The following is a 21479-nucleotide window of genomic DNA, read 5'->3' as shown; positions in this document are numbered from 1 at the left end:
CTGGTTTAATTCCTAGGTCTTTGATCCATTTTGAGTTAACTTTTGTGTATGGTGAGAGATAGGAGTTCAATTTTACTTTGTTGCATATGGATTTCCAGTTTTCCCAACACTATTTGTTGAAGATGCTATCTTTTCTCCAGTGCATATTTTTGGCACCTTTGTCTAATGTAATTGTAATTTTGTGGATTAGTCTCTGTGTCCTCTATTCTGTACCATTAATCTATCAGGCTGTGTTGGTGCCAATACCATGCTGTTTTTGTTACTATTGCTCTGTAGTATAGCTTAAGGTGTGGTATAGCAATACCACCTGCTTTGCTCTTCCTGCTTAGAATTGTTTTAGCTATTCTGGGTCTCTTATTTTTCTAGATGGATTTCATGATTACTTTTTCTGTTTCTATGAGGAATGTCATTGGGAATTTGATCAAAATTGCATTTTGATCAAAATCCCAAAAGTACTTTTGTAGTATGGTCATTTTGATAATATTAATTCTGTCTATCCAAAATCAGGGTAGATCTTTCCATCTTCTAAGGTCTTCTTTTATTTCTAGCTTTAGGATTCTGTAGTTTTCATTATATAGATCTTTCACCTCTTTTGTTAAGTTGATTCTCAAGTATCTTATTATTTTTGAGTATATTATGAATGAGGTAGTTTTTCTCATTTCCTTCTCAGAGGATTTGTCACTGAAATACAGAAATGCCTTTGATTATGGATGTTGATTTTTTTTTTTATCTCTCAATACTTTGCTGAATTCATTTACTAGTTCTAGAAGTTTTCTGGTGAAGTTTTGGGGTCTTCTGGGTATAGAATCATATCGTCATTAAGTAGTGCTAGTTTAACTTTTTCTTTTCCTATACTTATTTCTTTACTTTCTTTCCTCTATCTAATTGCTCTGGCCAGTTTCTCAAGAACTATGTTGAATAGAAATGGTAAGAGAGAGCATCCTTGTCTTGCTCCAGATTTTAGAGGGAATTCCTTCAATTTTTCTCTGTTTAGAATGATGTTGGCCTGAGGCTTAGCATAGATAGCCTGTAAAATGTTGAGATATCTTCCTGTTATCCCTAGTTTTTCTAGTGTTTTGAACATAAATGGGTGCTGTATTTTGTCAAAAGTCTTTTCTGTGTCTAACAAGATGATCAAATGACTCTTATCTTTAAGTAGGTTGACGTGATGAATTACATTTATTGATTTCCATATGTTGAACCAACCTGGCATACCTGGGATGAATCCCACTTGATCATGGTGCACAAACTTTTTGATATGTTTTTGTATTCAATTTGCCAGAATTTTATTGAGGATTTTTGCCTCTATGTTCATTAGAGATATTGGTCTGAAGTTTTCTTTCTTTGAAGTCTTTGTCTGGTTTTGGAATAAGGGTAATATTGGCCTTATAGAATGAGTTTGGAAGTACTCCCTCTTTTTTATTTCCTGAAATAAATTGAAGAGTACCGGTATTAGTTCTTCTTTAAAGGTTGTGTAGAACTCAGCTGTGTATCCATCCAGTCCTGGGCTTTTCTTGCTTGGTAGTCTTTTGATGGGTTGTTCTATTTCCTCACTTGATATTGGTCTGTTTTGCTGTGTATATCTTCCTGAATCAATCTGGGCAGATCATGTGACTTAAGGAATTCATCAATGCCTTCACTGTCTTCTATTTTATTAGAGTATAGGTTTAAAAATAATTTCTAATTATCTTCTGTATTTCTGTAGTGTCTGTTGTGATATTGCCTTTTTCATCACTTATGCTGATAATTTGAGTTCTCTCTCTCCTTGTCTTCATTAGCATGGTTAATGGTCTGTCAATCTTGTTTATTTTTTGAAAGAACCAACTTTTAGTTTTGTCTATTTTTAAATTTTTTTTTTGTTTTGATTTCATTGATTTCAGCTCTGCTTTTAATTATTGCTTGCCTTCTACTGCTTTTGCTGCTGATTTGTTCTTTTTACCCCTAGGGCTTTGAGATGTAGTGTGAGGTCATTTATTTGTTGATTTTTCTTCTTTTAAGGAATTATCTCCATGCAAAGAATTTTTCTCTTAGTACTGCTTTTATAGTCTCATAGAGATTTTTGATATGTTGTATCTGTGTTCTCATTTATCTCTAATAATTTTTTAATCTCCTCTTTGATGTCTTCTGTAACCCATTGTCCATTCAGTAGCACATTGTTCAGTCTCCATGTGATGCAGAATTTTTTATTCTTTATTTTGTGGTTGATTTCCAATTTCATTCCATTATGATCAGATACAATGCATGGTAGAATCTCTTGCTAAGAGTTGCCCTGTGGCATAGTATATAATCTATTTTTGAGAAGAATCCATGTGCTCCTGAGAAGAAAGTGGTATGCGCTTGATGCTGGTTGATATATTCTATATATGTCAGTTAAGTCTAAGTTATTAATTCTGTTATTCAGCTCTATAGTTTCTTTATTCAACTTTTGTTTGGAAGATCTCATCAGTGGAGAGAGAGGTGTGTTAATGTCACCCAAGTTTACTGAGTTGTGGTTGATTTGACTCTTGAACTTAAGAAGAGTTTGTTTGATGAATATAGCTGCACCATTTCTTGGGGCATATATATACTTATGATTGTTATGTCTTTTTGGTTTATGGTTCCCTTGGGCAGTATGTAATGTCCATCTTTATCCTTTTGATTAACTTTGGTTTGAAATCTAATTTATTTGATATGAATATGGAGACCCTGCTTGTTTCCACAGTCTATGGGAGTGGTATGATTTTTTCCAAACCTCTCACCTTCAGCCTGTGTATGTCTTCCTATCAAACGAATCTCCTGTAGGCAACATATTGTTGAATCTTTTTTTTTATTCCAATATGCTAGCATATATCTTTTGATTAGTGAGTTTAAGCCATTAACATTTAGGGTTACTTTTGAGACATGGTTTGTATTTCCAGCCATAATTGTTTATTTTTGTTGTTCAACTTGACTTAGTTTTCCTCATTGATTAGACTTTCTTTTAAGTGTACTTCCTCCCTCTGCTGGTTTTCTTTGTTGTTTTTCATATCCTCTTCATGAAATATTTTGGCAAGAATGTTTTTTAGTGCCAATTTTCTAGCTGTAAATTCTTTTAACTTTTGTTTATTGTGTTTATCATGTTCAAATCTGAAGCTTAGTTTTGCCTGATACAAGATTCTTTGTTGGAACCCATTATCTTTCAGTGTTTGGAATGTGTTGTTCCAGGATCTTCTAGCTTTCAGGGTCTGTGTTGAAAAATCTGTGATTATGCTAATTGGTTTGCCCCTATATGTAAACTGATTCCTTTCTCTTGTGGCTTTTAAAATTCTCTCCTTATTCTGTATGTTGGACATTTTCATTATAATGTATCTTGGAGTGGATCTGATGTGATTTTGCACATTCGGCATTCTTAGACTTTTTGGATTTGAATCTCCATTTTATTCTTCATGTCTGGAAAGTTTTCTGATATTATTTCATTGAACAGATTTCTCATTCATTGGTTTGGACCTCTGTGCCTTCCTCAATCCCAATAACTGTTAAATTTGGTTTTTTTATGCTATCCCATATTTTTTGGATATTCTGCTCATGGTTTCTTATCATTTCACTTTGCTTTCAATGTTCTTTTAAAGATAATATACTTTGTATTCTTTGTCTGATTTCCTATCTTCTACGTTGTCTACTCTGCTGGTGATGCTTCTCATTTGTGTTTTTAATTTGGTTTATTATTTCTTACATTTCAAGGATTTCTGTTTTTTTTTTTTAATAACATCTATCTTCCTGTAGAGGTGATCTTTTGCTTTTTGGATTTGTTTATGTAGCTCATTGTCAAAGTGATCTTTCACTGTCTGTATTTATTGTCTAATGTTTTCTTTGAGATTCCAAAACATCCCTTTCATGTAAATACTGAAAATTTACTTTCTCATTTTTTTTTCTGCTGTTTCTATTAAGCCTTGTAAAGATGGGTTGTCTTGAATTGTTTGTGATAATTTCTTCCCTTATATTTTCATGTTGCTCACATTTCTTTCCAACTCCATGGGACTGGTGTTTTATTGTTTTTACTCTATATATTTGTAGTGCTCTTGTGTAGTTCCTAGATCCCTCCTTAGTGGGGAAGAACAATGTTGACAGTTCCCAATATCAACAATATATCACCTGTTCAGTTGCAGATCTGCACTGGTAGCCACTCCCACCAAAAATTGGTGACAAAGGTTTACTAAGATTGAGTTCATCTGTTTCCCCTGTTAGGATGTGTGGTGAAGTTGGGGGAGCTAGGATGTCCTTGTTCTGTGGCTAGAATGAAGTCCAGTGACCTGCGTGGGAGCAAGCATAGTCTGGAGTTCTGCTGCTCTGCAGAGGTGCTGATTTGGTGTTTCTGTTCTGCTGCTTGAGAGCCACACACGTGCTCAAACTGTGGGCTTTGGCACTGGAGTGTGGAGTCTTATCAGAATACAGAGGCTCTGAGTTCTGCTGGGCGTTTGCAGCTCTGGTGGATTCTGAGAAAATCTGCTGTATGTGGTCCTGTCACATTCTTTGGGATGTTGTATTCTGTCAAGGCGAGACCCCATGGAGAGGCCACCTGATAGCTTTCTCAGATTCATGCCCAGAGCAGCCAGAAACAGTATCTCCTCTACTCCACCACCTTTGATCCACCCCAGGGAAATATATTCTAAAGAACAGAAATTCCTGATTTTCATTAGTTTGAGGAGCTTAACAGGATGTTGTAGTCTCTTTGTCTTGAAGTTCAGGTGATGAGGCAGCCAGTGAAACCCTGGTCATCTCAGAATTTATATCTAATGGGAATCCTGTGGTTCCAGCCTCCATTGTTCCTATTTTCCATTTCCTATTTATATTGTCTTCTCCTTTTCCCTCATTATGTGTATCTGTGATTCGTGTTTTAGCTTTATTTTATATAAGTTTCCTCATATTCAGTATTTTACAGAAAATAAAGCACACATGAGTGAAAACTTTGAGATATTTTGAGATATTTTCACACCTTTGGAAATACCAACACACTCAGGCCAAGGAATCTGTCCACCAGCACATAAAACCCATTTGCCCTTTCAGAATCCTCCCTCCATCTCTGCTCAAAGAAACAACCAAGCAATCACTGAATTTATTTTTTTGAATACTGGTCAGGTTTCCTTTAATATAACTTTTATATCTAGAAACTCACAGCAGATATGCATTCTGTTATATTACCACAGTCTCTTCCAGTCTATATATTTCTTTTGGGACCCTCCACATTGTGTTGAATTTCCCTTGATTATCCCAAGGATATAGCATGACTTTTGTGTTCCCTAAATATTTTTATGTGGATGGACACTTTGATCACTTTTGTATCAAAATTTTATTTTATAATTCCATCAGTATAGAGACCAATAGAATTCAGCCTTTTTTGTGTTCATTGTATTATTGACATCCTGATCTAAGATCTTTCCTGCAAAAATTGATGAAGTACAATTAGAAACCCTTTACCTTTGATATCTGCTCACACTTCACTGGGCTCAACATCTCCTCAATGAGCCTGTGGATAGGCCTAGCCAGGCCCTTCATCTGGAAGAGTGACTGTCCTAATTCAGGGCTTGTGGTGGGACTGAGATAAAAGGCAAGAAGGCTGACATGCAACACTCTTAGGAAGTTACTTGGAAGCAAAACAGCACTGGAAGGGTTAGGATCCTGTCCTGTGTGCTTAGGTCAGAGAGATTGGACCATTTCTATTATATTACCACAGTCTCTTCAAAGACCTCTCTAACTGCAGCATGTTTCACAGAGACCATCTGGTTACATGAATACTCCTAAGAAAATTGTGGAATCTCCATATGCTGTAACAACAAATGACACATCAGGGAGGTTCAGGACACGGATATTTGTTAAAGGTGAGTACTTACAACTGTGTCCAGGTCTATGCCATCCATGAGAAAAGATTTAACAGCATTTTAATACATATCCTTCCTGTGGAGAGTCCAAATCAGGCTTTTAAATTTCAGGTAGGTAAATAAGAAATGAGTGCCTTTCAGGTTTCCTTCTTCTAGTAATCTCAGCTGAGATTCCCAGTGTTTATAACCAATGTCTGGGAAATACCTCATTTTCCAAGAAGATGTGCTAGAACATCTAAGGAGAATGATGAAGATGGCAAGATCTAGTTCCGGGAAACTTCCCCTTAGATTTCTTCAGGGACAAAATCTTTTGCCATCTGTGGTGGTGAATGTACGGAATCCCAGAAACTCAGTATGCTGAGCCAGTGGGAATAACAAGTTGAAGGCAAGTTTCAACAACTAAGAAACAATCTGTACCCAAAACAAAACAATACAATACAAAACAACAACAAAAAATGTCACAGAGAAGCCATTTATCCTAATACTCAACTTGGAATATTGAAGTTGTTTCTGATCACCAAAGGCTATGAACATTGCTTTGGTGAGCAATTTAAAAGATGTCCAGGAATTGGTTGGAAATGAGACTTTGCATCAGATGTATGCACATGTGGTGTCATGGTTTTCAAGTTTCCAGATCCTTTGGGGTGCCAGACATAATTCTCTGCCTCCATGAAGAGTGCCTTAGCTAAGGACTGTCTTGCTCAATAAAGTAGAATCAGAGGAGACCTGGGCTACATCTGGACAATAGCATGATAATTTGAATAGCTACAACTCTCCTTCTCCCATGCATGTTTCCTTTTGCAGGCTGACCAGAATTATTCCAATGAGTGATTCTCTATTGAGTTAGTGAAAGAATGAAATGAACACATGAAGAATCACCTTTCATTTCATGTGGTAGAAAAGGTTTATGAGCATAAGCTTTGCTGTTATTTCATATCAAGGGTTGCAATTGTGTTCATCCAGAATGATAAGACTATCTGATCTGATAATAAAATAAAATTCCTAAGTCTATGCATCTCAATGCTAATTGAGAATGTGTCTTTCATGGTTGTCTGATTCAGTATAAATCTCCACTTGCTCCATAGCAGGATGATCAGCAAGAATGATTTTAAGAGATGTAGATGCAAGCACAACTGGAAAACTGGTCACTCTGATTACCAGTGTGGGAAATAGTGTTCTAAGTAATATGAGGTTCTTCTCAGACTTTCACTCACATTAGCCTCTGAACAGTTTCTCAGTGAACCATGAAGAGAAATATTCTTTGCAATTAAACATGGATTCATGGGAAGGGTAGATTATATATTAAGCCGCAAAACAAGTCTCCAGAAATTGAAGAGGAGGGAGTTCTAATCTTATTCTAAGAGGTAGTTTTACTCTCATGATACAATCATGGCCATTGCTATCTCTCCTAGAAATAATATGTGCTATCATGCATACATTATTTTGAAACAAGAAAATCCTAAAAGCTGGCTGTGGTGGTGCACACCTGTAATTGCAACAGCTTGGAAGGCTGAGGCAGAAGGATCAAAAATTCAAAGCCAGCCTCTGCAACTTAGCAAGGACCTCAGAAACTTAGCGAAACACTCTCTCTGGGGAAAAAAACAAAACAAAACAAACAAACAAACAAACAAACAAAAAAAGGTTGGGGCTGGGGATATGGCTCAGCCCTTCTGGGTTCAATCCCTGATACCAAGATAACAAAACAGGAAAAAAAGAAAAGAAATGCCCCTTCTGAGGTTTTTTTTTTTAATGTTATGGTCATGTAGACCTGGCTGAACATCTGCCTGACTGACCTATTTCCACTGAACTATTTATAAAACAATAATACTAAAAATGAAATGAAAAGAAAATTTAATTCTCTAACTTTGAGTGTTTCCTCTTTCTTTTAACCCTATAGAATATGTAACTAAAATAATTTTTTACTCAAGCCTTCTCTATATTCAATGAGAAGCTCAAAATCAACAACCTTATAAGGAAGTCAGTCATGAAAACAATTCTTTACCTTATTCAAAAAACTCATGAGACAGTTTCCATGTTTATTTATTTTTCTCTTGGCAACTTCCACTTATGAAAGAAAGAACTTCCACTTATGAAAGAAAGAACTTCCACTTATGAAAGAAAGAACTTGAAGGGAGAAATAATGAATAAAGAAAGAAGATCCAGGGAAGAAAAAAAAAAGGTTCTGTGGAAGGACACCAAACCAAGGATGCTATGTGCATGTAGCAATATATCACAGTTAATCCCAATATTATTAATAATATTAATGCAGCAAGTAAAGAAAAACAGAAAAGAGACCAGTATAGTAGAGAAAGAGGCTTAGAGGAGGATTTGAGGGAAAGAGAATACTGGGGAATTAATTTGATGATGAAAATATGTTTCCTGATGTAAGATTATATGTACCATGAATCCCACTATTATCATACAATTATAATAAACCAATGAGGCATTATACAAAATAAATACAAGTATATTAATGATAAAAAATTCAGGCAAGTATAAGAACATGCAACACTAAAATTTAATTACCTACAACTGGGAATGATTTCAACAAACAAAGAAACAAAAACAGATAAATAGATATAAATAGGAATGCTCAAAGAAAACTCAAGTAACAAATGAGAGAGCATCCTAATACAGCCAGAATATCATACAAATACTTCAGTTATTTATGAAATGAGACCTTTCATATTTAGGCCAAAAGTCCTCCAGTGGGCACTGGAGACATTCCTAGGAAACTCATGGACACTCAAGTTTTTTAGCTTTATTGGATCATGAACAGTTGTTCAGTGGACCATGCACAGTGCTAGAGAAGCTCCTTCCTCCCATGGGGAAAATCATAGAAAACATCCATCCTGAGTCTTTCTTTGAAAATCTAATTGCTGTGAGGACTGAGGACCATGTTTTTGAAGTTGATGGTAAAGAGCTCATATTTATATAATACACCACACAAATATGCCCCCTTTATTCATGCATTTTAGTAAGAAATCATGGGTCATTATAAAACCTGGCCTAATATTTAGTGAAAGTGGATCCTTCAAAAATGCATACCACACATTGGACTTGCCTCCTTCTCCTCATCACTCAGTGCTCAGATTCCAGCTGTTGTAGTGGCCCTGTGTTGCCCTTTCTCCTTCTAGACATGTTTTGTGTTTTAGGGTTCACTTTTAGATTATAAACTCAGGAACCCTCACTGACCACTTGCTCAGGAGTGGCAGTCACTCTCATCTCTGACTCCAGAACAGTTTTGTCACCAATGATCACTTCTCATACTGGTTGCAACAGAAGATGAGCCAAATGCCCAGGACACAGATTTGAAACAGAAACAGCAGACACACATGGTCACATTCCCTGTTTTCAGGCTCCCTTACTATGGGCAAAGATGCCTGGTCCTCTCAGGTGTGAAGCCTGAGGGTGTAACAGGTTCAATGTGTAAAATATTACAGCAATGCTCAGTACAGTCAGACCCAGATGGGGAACAGAGATCTAAACCTGCACATGACTTAGTCTGGATAGAAATATGATCACCGGATATGGGAATCATAAGAACGGAAACCAACCACTCTGCAGATCAATGATTACTGTTCCTAAAGACAGGCTAAGGAAAGAATCTGGTTAATTTCAGTTCATTTGTGCAGAAATGTTCCACACAATTATCTGAACTCTTCTTTAGTCCTCCCTGCAATCTCTGGGACAATCAAAGAGGTTCTAGTATCTTCTTAACCTACATTCATCATATCATTTGAGGCCCATATCTGAAGATTCTAGTTAGTTAATAAACATACTGCTTGAATGATTAAGTAAAAATGCACATAATAATGTGCATTTGGGCTGGAGATGTGGCTCAAGTGGTAGCGTGCTCACCTGGCATGCGTGCGGCCCGGGTTTGATCCTAAACATGGCATACAAACAAAGATGTTGTGTCTGCCGAGAACTAAAAAATAAATATTAAACAAATTCTTTCTCTCTCTCTCTCTCTCTCACTTTCTCTTTAAAAAATAATATACATTAGCTGATAGAGTGTTTTTAGGATTATTTTATTCTTTACTTCTTGATTGAACAGGGCTTCCCCTGTTGTATCCCTAAGTCTTCTCTGTTCTTGGAGTCCATATTCCACAGTAGTGACTGCCCTCACACTGTCTGAACCCCATCTTTGAAACTAAGATGAGAGCATGTCACTAGTCAAGGTCACAGTCAACTGTTTCTAAACAGAGAAGACAAAATATCTCACTCCTGATCAGGTATTTGAGTTTTTTATGCATAGAGAAACCATCTCATTGCCATATTTTCCACACTATACAACAGTGATAGCACTTGCTTGGTTATTGAAACAAGAAATATCCAAGAAATATATTTCTAATATATTCTTCTTTCTGTACCCACAGGTCCTTGTGTGTAACATGTTATGAAAATTCTGTCTTTGAACATAGTTCTGAAGAATCTCCGTATCCTGTTTCCCATTCCCATTGATTCTTCAGAAATCTTGTGAAAATATTCAGCAATGCAATATCATATGTAATATAAAATATGTAATTTAAATATATAGTGTATGTATATATGTAATAGCTAGAGATTCAACTGTGGGCCTCCCACATGCTATGCTAGCACTCCCCCACAGTGCAACATTCCAAGCTATCCTCATTCAATTTTATAGACACAACTCAAGGTGCAATTCCTGAGAAGACTCCTTAATGTCCCATATACAGTATTTTAATTGTTGAGGATTAGAGTATTTGTTCTTTCTTCTCTATATTGCTTATTTTAAAATGACAAGCAGTATGCTAATGTTGATAACATTGTGCTTATATGCAACTCATTACTAGGCATTCCAGGCAAAGCAATATGTCCAATGATTGTGGAAAACTCTGTAGCATTCAGGTCTTAGGACCCTAAAGATTGGCCTGTGACAATAGGTGTCAAAGAAGAGCTCTGGAAGGGCTTTCATGATGTTTCTCACAGCTTGCTGAGCCCACTAGCCTCAGATATAGTAAAGGCTGTGCTTCCCAAGGTGACCTTCACCCTGTTGCTCTCAGGGCCTGGTGAAGACTCCCAAGCAAGATCTTGTGCAAGGTTTCCAAAAGCTGCTCTGTCTATGACATTTGCTATGGTGATACTCTAAATGGGCATCTCCCTCAGTGTTCTTTCTCTCAGATCCTCTCAAAGGCTCATGAATCAGAGATCGGAGGTAATCTGAGAAAGCAGGAAAAAGGAGTTCAATTTTTCTGAACAGCCACTTCTTTTACCTGAAAAGAGAAGAGAAAATAAGACAAGCCTGAATTAGGAAAGTCTCTCTGTGGGGATCAAGCACCAGTCTACCATGGCCTGTACCCTCATTCTCTCATTACACACATAGGGACAGGTTTTAGAGACCCAGGACAGCTCCCATCCTATATCAATTCTTTTAGTTTAGATGAGGAGTATTTTAGATATGGTCGGACTCCAGCACCCATGATTGTCTGTGTTTTTAGGTTCTCTGCCCAGCCTCTGCTGACTCAGCCACCCTCCCTTTCTGCACCTCCTGAAGCATCTGTCAGACTCACCTGCACCCTGAGAACTGACTTCAGTGTTGCTGAAAAATGATACAGTGGAATCAGCACAAGATTGGGAATAATTCTAGATTTTATCTTAGAAACTACTCAGATTTGGATATTCTACTTGTCTCTGGGGCACCTGGCCTCTTCTCTTGATTTAAAGATGTCCCAACAAATTCATCACTTTGTCTCATTTCTGGGCTGCATCTTGGATGAGGCTGAAACTTATTGTGTCATTGGCCACAATAATGTTTCTCATAGTGACACAGGCATATGGGGAATTGATATAAAATTATCAGCCTTCTTGCTGTTATGGGCTTTACCTCTTCACCAACCTTAAATTGATATGCTTATATACTAAATATACCTTTAAGTAAATATACATTTATGTCCTCTAAATTTTGTAATCAAAGCTTCTGATATCTTAGGAAAACTGAAAATAAATAAACACCCAAATCACCATAAAATCAAATAACAACAAAATAATTATGATAACATCCAAACTTTTTCTTGTGATCAATATGGTGACCTGATTTAACAAACAGATGTTGTAGATTTAGATTTTATTATATGGATAAAAAAGCAGTAAATGAGCTTTATTCTTGGCCAAGATTCAGAGTCCTTTCCAGTAGATGAAACTTCCTGCACAGTTTGTTCTCTGCTCTTCAAGGATTCAGAGAAGAACCCACCTGATTGTCCCTAGTTTTTTGTGCTTTGGGCTTTAACAGGCTCTCAGGTATGGATACACTAAGCAAAATGCTTTTAGAGGATGGAGGCATCAGATAAATTTTAGGCCCATGGCTGGCCTGGCTCCCTTGCTGGGTATCTGCACATTTGGTTTGATGTCAAGTAGAGAAAGTTAGGTATTGGGAAAGGGAAGTGGTAAGAAGTTTGGGAGTGAAACCAGAAAACTTTCTTGAGGGACATGAGAGACTTAAGGAGAGGTTCCACCATTGATTAGAAAAGTCTGAGTGTCTTCCTGTGATGTTGAGTAAGGGAAGTCCCAAGGATGACACTCTTCTTCATGTGACAGCACTCAGGATAATGTGGACTTTCATAGGTTTTTCTGGCATCATAGTGATTCCACCAGTTACCTTGAAGAGTCTTGCTTCCCCTGAATGCTGAGGTATGACACCTGAGAAGCACACCAAGGTAAGTTTAGTTTAGAAAGTAGAAGGCTTTATTAAAGGATAGCAGAACAGATTTCCCCCCAGGAAGTAGGGGATCTGAAAGGCAGATGGAGTCCATGGGATGAGGAAGTTCCATCCCATTTAATTCTAAGTTGTTTTTTCCTTGTCCTTAGACATTTCTGTTTTTTTTTTTTTATTTTGCTTATTTCTATTTATTATGCATGAGATGTGGGATGCAGTTTGTAAGGCCAAAAGTTTGGAAACAAGTGGACCAATGGGGCAGGGGAGGAGTGGTACAGGCAGGAAGGGCTTAGGATGAATTGATTAGTGCCTTCCTATCTCCTGGGAGCTGCTTCATTAACTCTTCTTTAGGATGGGCCATGGCCTTGGGGATGTTAATATTTCAATCTCCCATGTGTGGTTTCTGATTTTCCAGACTCAGATGGATCTCCATTTTCTTCATTAGACTCAACCCTGTTTTACTCTATTAGATTCAATATCAGACCTAATTTACCTAACTACACTAATTACCTATCTTTAAATATGGCTTCAATAGGAACTGACTTCCATCCTTATCTCATCTAATGCCCATTGGGGATTTTTAAAGTTCCAGAGTTTAAGAGTTGATTATGAACCTTCATGGAACAGAAATTCCCACATATGTACATATATGTATAACTCTACCTGAAAATCACATAATGAGCCTCAGAGCCTGAGGCCATTTTGTTTTACACAGGGAGGTATAGAAACATTGGAGATTACTGTGAAAATTGGTACCCAGGATTTTCTGGAAGAAGACCTAGATCTGTGACCTCATATATAAGTTATTGGTCATTAAGGATTCAGTCTTAACACAGGCCTAAAGTTTGTCTGTATGACCTCATTGTGTACCACTAGATTCCAGCCTAAAAACAGACTTAAAATTTTAAAAAAAGAGGCTGATTATCACTTTCCAACCCCCACTCAACCCACTCTTTCCTTTATTCTCATTTGGGTACATCATTAATGCCAATGAGATCTCCAATGTGGGATAAACTGAGAAAAAAATCACCACTCCTTTTTACCCCATTACTTTGTTTCTGCCTATGAACAACACACACTCCAGTTTAGCTTTTGCTACCCACTTCACATCTCCTGAACCTTTCTCAGGCTTTGCTGATTTCCCTGAGCTCAGAGAAATTAGGGATGCTGTGCATTATAGCTTTTGATTACACTCTGGTGTAGCTTTGGATTCTCTAATGAAGAATAAGCCCTCTCCAACCTCCCATGTTCATTTTTCCAAGTTAAAACACAAAAGTTATGATTTTACCTACATATTCCTCACATGGAAGAATTTTGTAAAAATATCTGGTTTTGCGAGGTGGGCCACTGGGAGTGTGCCCTGGAAGGGTTGTTCTTGCTGCAGCCAACCCCTCCCTGGTTTCTGACTCTGCCATGACCTGAGCAGCTTTATTCTGCTGGGCTCTTCTGCCTTGATGGTCTGCCTCACTTTGAGCCTGAAGCTATGGAGTGGGACATTCATGAACTAAAACCATGAGCCCAAAGTATACTTTAACTTCTCTAAGATATTACTGTGAGGTATTTTGGTCACAGTGATTAAATGCTGACTAAAGCAACATTTCATTTTACATAGTAGAGAACCAAAGCCAGAGATGAGAGGTGATTGGTTTGAAGCCAGAAATGAATAGTAGAGACAGTCCTGGAACAAAGATCTGTGTTTCCTGCATCAACATCACACCAGTTCTCCACTATTACATCCTAATATGGCAAATGGCATCTCTTAGAGAAGGATTAGATGAAGGATGATATTCTTGAAAATCATTGTGTTCTCAGAAATACTCAAATTTTTGCAAAAAACAGAGAGAGAAGAAAGGAAGGCAGAATGAATGGTTACAGTCACAAGATGGGAAAAAATATGAAAGCACTTGCCTATGACCTACCTAAAAACTTGAGTATTTGTTTCTTCTCTATGCCTATAAAGTAGCAGGAAGAGATAAGGTGTTCCATTAAGAAACCACAGAAGAATGTGTCTGTGATCTGAGGCTGTCTGTAGCATATGGAGTACATTTTTTGGATTTAAGATGCAAACATTCAGCAGATATCTTTCCCTTCCAGAATCTAGTGCCTGACTTGGAGAAGGAGTAATGCATGTCCTAACAGAGGAGCTTTTGCTTTGCAATGTTATGAAAAGTTAATAGTTAACCCTAACCCAAAGTGTCTATAACAACCAGGTGCCAGGAAAGGAAAAAGAGTGATTACTTTAGAATTGTCACAGGGGATAGGATTTCACTTGTGGCTTTCGGATGCCTAGTTACAAGATGTAATAAAACAATACATTACATGTACACCAAGTTTATGGTACATTGTCATTGTCATCTTATGAAATGAATAGACCTTATACTCAATATCACATTTTTACTAAACTTGCTTGCATTTTTCTATAATTGACCTATAATTTAACTAAGTGAGAAAATATTTCTGCTTAGACATCTAATGTTGAGGACTGTGATTGTGACTTAAGGCTAAAATCAGAAATTTCTGTGTTAAAATATATAAACATAGCCTTACCTCTTTAATATTAAGATTAGAAGTACTAATATAAACATTACAATTTTATATAATCTCAAATTTTCTCTGACACCAATATGCAAAGATATGAACTCAAGGAGATCATATTCTCATTAATAAAATGTTGCTTGATATTTTTGTAGATTTCTTAACCTCAGAGCAATATGACTTCCCTTTCAATGAGATCCTTGAGTACATTAAAGGTGGTGCATAATGAACAAAAGAGTAAACCAGGCGAGTCTGGGGGATATATTTGGAAGAAGTAGAATACATTGAAGCAAAAAGAACAATTTATTACCAAACACACATGTTTGTCTCTATTTCTTAGATCAGTGCTTCTCAGAGTTTAATTTGCACAGTTGCATAGGGACCTTCTGTGTTTCTTCTCCTTCTCCTCCTCCTCTTCCTCCTCTTCCTCCTCCTCCTCCTCCACCACCTCCTCATTATCACCCTCTTCCTCCTCCTCCTTGTTCTTCTTTTTCTTTTTCTACTACAACAACAACAACTACTACTACTACTACTATTACTACTACTACTACTACTGCTACTACAACTACTATTACTACTTTGGTACTAAGGTTTAAACCCAGGCGGTCTTAACCAGAGACACATCCCCCCACTTTTTTATGTTTTATTTAGAGACAGGGTCTCACTGAGTTACTTAGGTCCTCACTAAGTTGCTGAAGGTGGCTTTGAACTTGTGATCCTCCTGCTTCAGTCTCCCTAACTACACAGACCTGTGCTACCATATCTAGCTCTTCTGTGTATCTTTTAAAATTTGGATTGTGAGTCACTGGTTTGAAAGTGGCAAGTGAATTTCTGCATTTTAAAAATCCCTTTTCCCTAAAATGAATACCTATGTTTTCCTGTCACCCAATTTATAAGAATGGTATAAAAAAGAAGGAAACACTTTAGCAAACATAAGCCCAAGAACAATCTCTTGCACAATAAAACAAATGTTTCATTAAGAAATTTGGGGCCTGACCCCAAGTGATGGAGATTAGGGCAAACTTTTTCTTCTATTAGATGCAGAGTCTCTGGTTTGATTCCTAGCTCCTTGATCCATTTTTGAGTTAACTTTTGTGCATAGTGAGAGAAAGGGATTCAGTTTCAATTTGTTGCATATGAATTTCCAGTTCTCCCAGCACCATTTGTTGAAGATGCTATCCTTTCTCCATTGAATGCTTTTAGCACCTTTGTATAATATAAGGTAGTTGTAATTTTTTTGTATTGGTCTCTCTGTCCTCTATGCTGTACCATTGGTCTACCAGCCTGTTTTGGTGCCAGTACCATGCTGTTTTTGTTACTATTGCTCTGTAGAATAGTTTAAAATCTGATATCATGATACCACCTGTTTAACTCTTCCTGCTTAGAATTGTTTTACCTATTCTGGGTCTCTTATTTTTCCAGATGAATTTCATGATCGCCTTTTCTATTTCTGCAAGGAATGTCATTGAGATTTTGATCAGAATTGCATTGATTTCTTAATAAGACACCTATAGCACAAGGGATAAAACCAAGAATCAACAAGTAGGATGAATTCAAACTGAAAAGTTTTTTCTCAGCAAGAGAAATAATATGTGAGGTAAATAGGGAGCCTACATCCTGGGAACAAATTTTTACCCCTCATGCATCAGATTGAGCTCTAATCTCTAGACTAAAGAGAGAAATCAAAAAGTTAAACAACAACGAAAATAAATAACCCAATCAACAAATGGGCCAAGGACCTAAACAGACACATCTCAGAGGAGGATATACAATCAATAAATAAACAAATACACAAAATTGCTCACCATCTCTAGCAATCAGAGAAATGCAAATTAAAACTACTCTAAGATACAATCTCCCTCCAGTAAGAATGGCAGCCATTATGAAGTCAAACAACAAGAAGTGCTGGTGAGGATGCAGGGAAAAAAGTACACTCATACATTGTTGGTGGGACTGCAAATTGGTGCAACCAAATTGGAAAGCAGTATGGAGATTCCTTGGAAATCTGGGAATGGAACCACCATTTGACCCAGCTATTCCCCTTCTTGGACTATACCCAAAAGACCTAAAAATAGCATACTACAGGGACACAACCACATCAATGTTTATAGCAGCACAATTCACAATAGCTAGAATGTGGAACCAACCTAGATGCCCTTCAATAGATGAAAGGATAAAAAAATGTGGCATTTATACCCAATGGAATATTACTCAGCACTAAAAAATAACAAGATCATGGCAGTTGCAGGTAAATGGATGGCATTAGAACAGATTATGCTAAGTGAAGTTAGCCAGTACCTAAAAAACAAATGCCAAATGTCTTCTCTGATATAAGGAGGTGACTCAAAATGAGATAGGAAGGAAGAGCATGAGAAGAAGATTACCACTAAATAGGGAAGACAGGTGGGAGGGAAAAGAAGGGAGAAGGGGAATTGCACAGAAGATGGAAGGAGAACCTCATTGTTATACAAAATATTGTATGATGATGTAAGGGGGAAAAAAAGAAGTGTGTCATATTATATTGTGTGGAGAGAAGTGATGGGAGTTGAGGGTAGGGGAAAAGGGGATAGGAAGGGCAGCAGAATAAAATAGACACTAGTATTGCTGTATGTATATACATGGCTGTATAATCAATGTGATTCTGCAACTTGTACACTTGGAAAAATGAGAAATTATACCCCATTTGATTCAAATGTATGATATTTCAAGATCATTTTACTGTCATGTGTAACTAATAAAAAATAAAACAAATATTTCTTTTTTGTAATATATTTTTTTGGTTTTAGCTGGAAACAATATCTTTATTTATTTTTTGTGGTAATGAGAATGAAACCCAGTACCTTAGACATCTAAGAAAGCACTCTACCACTGATATATACCCCCAGCCCTTAAATCAGAGTTTTTATTAAAGAAAAATCCACTAAGTCATTTTGGGAGACAACAAAATTATAGGTAAATGTCTGGGAGAGACTAGGTTTGCTTTGAAAAGTAGAAGCAGAACACAAATCAAGCACAGAACAAACTTCATACTGACCTGACTTTCCTCTAGCTCTTATGTCATCTCCCAATTGCTGTCACATCTAGTCATTATTCATCACTTCCCTACTTCATTGATTTTCTCTTTCTTTCTTACAATTTCTTCGCTGTGACCTACTCAGTTGATAGCAGGGTTTTTATACCAGAAAATCCATGGAAAGTATTTGATATCTGTCTTTGGAAGTTGACAGTCACATCTCTTGTTTGTTAAACCTTTCTAATTCCTAACTTCATATGAATCCTTAAGCTCATGGTTTTAATTTTCAACTCCTTTGTAGGTATTCTAATTTCACATCTTCTTCATTTGCACTGTATTGCTGAATTATAGAGTGTACCAATTTATCTTCCCAATTACTCACTTATATGCTCTTACCTGCTTGATCTTGTAAGAAATCAAGTAGGAAGAGAAAAATCAGGCTTCATAAGCAGCCTGAGAAATGAGTCATTCCTGAACTCCCCCAGGACTCAGCTATTGGACTTATGTTCTCAGTAATGTTTGAATATGAGACACCCCTTTCCCTCAGGTTGTCTTCTAATATGAAATAATTCATATGTCCTCTTCCTACTAAGCTCAACCCAATAGAAAACTAAAGACTGGGGTGGGGTCAGAGGCTGCTCCTGAAAAGGAGCCTTATTCAGCCATTGGGTAAGGAGAGGACAGAGGCAAAGGCCCTGATGGAGGCAGAAGATTCTGTCAGGACCACCTGTCATGTGCTCACAGATATGATGACCTTTATCCAGGCAGAAAGAATTTCTGTGGAAATGCTATAGAGGGGCCTGTGGGGCTGTCAGCTATGAACTTGCCTCCTTGTCTTTGATGAAGACTTATTGGGCCTAGTATTCAGGGACTTTATGCCCACAGAGAGCCTTAATCCAAGCCATCTGCACTCCCCACTTTATTCCAGGAATAGTGCCCAGAGTTTGGGCCATACACTTACCCCAAATCTGATTGTGTTATCCATAATGAGAGGAGCCAATTTTCCTGAAGGGCTTGTTTTACTCCTCTGATGCTTGAGGGTTTATATGAATGACCTTCAATTTATCTGTCTCAGCAGACCTCTGGGGTTTATGCACCATGAAATTCATGACATTCATCCTACTTTTCTTTCTCACCCTCCTCCTTCAAGTCAGGACAGTCCTCAACATCCACCTCCTCAACTCACTCAAAAACCTTGAAACGATTTGCCATTAATATCTCTCATTCTCTCTTTATTCCAGGATATAATGAGTTTGTGTATTCAGGTCCCACTCCCAGCCAGTACTGACATAGTTGCCATCCGTATCTGATTCCTGGCAGACTCAGCCAAACTCAACTGTGCCTAAGCAGTAAGAAGAGCACCGTCTACATTTTAGAGTATTACCAGCAGCCCAGGGAATGTGCCTCTGTATGTGATTCATCTCCACAGTGATGAAAGCCAGAATAAGAAAGATAGAATCTCTGATTATTTCCAAGACTCCAACTTGTTGGCTTACTGCTACTTAGAGATCTCTAACAACCACTCTGAGAATGAAGATGGATATATCTGTGGTGTAAATATTAAGATTGTTGAACCATATGGCTAAAGCTCCGAAACCAAGATGAATAAAGAGATGGGTCAAAGACCTATTTTCTCTCTCTCATTACCAAGATTGTAAGGGGGTTCATAAGTGTCTTGTTGTGCTGTCAACATTGCGGAATGCTTTTTTTTTGTTTGTTTGTTTCTCAAGAGCAAAGCCATATCTAAATGGATTTCCATCATGTACTTCTTGAGAAATAGATGGCTGGACTGGTATGTATTGCTCATGGAAATGATGAATATATGAAAAAAACAGTTATGTATGAATACAGTGTTGTTACCTGGAGAGTAAAAATATATTCTTTTCCAGTCTGGAACAATAGGGCTTAGTCTCTCATTTTTACCTTACTTATACAAGTTTACTTTAATCCCCAGATGTGGATTATAACTTTCTTAATTTACGAACTAAAGGTTTGAGAATTATAGGAAATTGATAGAAATCACAACATAAAAAGTAAGGAATGGGGTTTAGAGAGAGATAGAGTGAACAATCACAGTGAGAATAAAAGCTCTTATAGTTTTTGGCTTTGTCTGAATTTATATCAGGTGCTTAGCACCTAGGATTTGCTGGAGAAACAGGGAGGAAGGAATGACCATATGACAGTGAAGATGGCAATCAATATATACCTCAATAAACATGAAAGATTGAGAAGAAAGCCACTAAAGCTGTCTTGAAAACTCTGAGATTGAATGTTGGAAGTTTCTTGTCTTTTCAAGTAGATGTACTCCTACCAAAGATGTCGCGACCCCTCGCCGGCAAGGGAAAACACGACACAGGATTCTTCTCTCAGCAGTTTATTCAGGCCTTGATTCAAGTATCATCTTCTAGTGACCCCCCCGCCGAGCGCCCAAGCACAGCCTAATAAAGCCTCCCGCATACCAATCCCAAGTTGCCACGTGGATCTCTCTCATAGGGTGGGAAGGGATTGCATGCCAACTCTCCAAAAAAGGAGTTGTTTATTACAGGCCACAGTGGAAGCGGGCGCCATCTTCTAATGGCGGCCACAGTCTATAGGAACGGCTCACCACACAAAGAGGCCACCTGTGCAGGCAGAAATTCTCTTGGCCTTTCCTCTCCTCTCATGTCCAGTGTATCACTTCCTGGGTTTTCCCTCCTTACCTGACACTTGACCACATGACCATGTGCAGCTCTTAGAGAAGCTCAGGACACTTTAAACTTGACTCCATTGTTTCTACCTGAATATTTCCAAAGCTCATGTTTTAATCTCCTTTCTAATTCCAGTGAGAAATCCATCTAGTCAAAACTGGAATGTAAATGCCTCTTTCTTTTAAAGTATTATTTTCTAGGCTATTTCTTTTGAGGAAGTGCCACTAAATTTTAGACTACACACAAATTGTCAGTAGGTTTAATATAACCCATAATGATAATGATATGTGACAGTGGGTAAGTCAATTGATGGCTCCTGTCATCCTATCTAATAAATTTTCTCAAGGGAAAATTAACTGATTTTGATTTACAATGTTATAAAATCCTGAACACACATGGTTTCCTGGTACAGGGATCTCACAAAGTGGAAATGTTTTAAAAACTCCAATGCATGTGTCTTATTTAAGATCAAATCTTTATTGTCACTTGAAAAGATTTCTAATATACTTCATAGCCCCTGTTAATCAGGCCATGGAGTAAGAGAGCTATGGAAAATGGATAGTTCAAATGTCAGACTGTGAAATCATTCTTCTGCCATGCCCTGAAAGTTACCAAGTTAGAATTTTAAAAGATACTCTCCAGAAAAAAACTTGCAGAACACACAGCACCATCATTTTGTGATGGATGGGGAGCTGAGAAGACTTTACTTCTTCCTTAGGAATGGGAAAATG

Source organism: Marmota monax, unplaced genomic scaffold (assembly GCF_021218885.2).
Source record: "Marmota monax isolate L192 unplaced genomic scaffold, Marmota_monax_Labrador192_F-V1.1 WCK01_AAM20220418_F8-fsc00954, whole genome shotgun sequence".
NCBI classification, from domain to species: Eukaryota; Metazoa; Chordata; class Mammalia; order Rodentia; family Sciuridae; genus Marmota; species Marmota monax.
The sequence above is the reverse complement of the archived record's forward strand: the minus strand, read 5'-3'. Positions refer to the sequence as shown.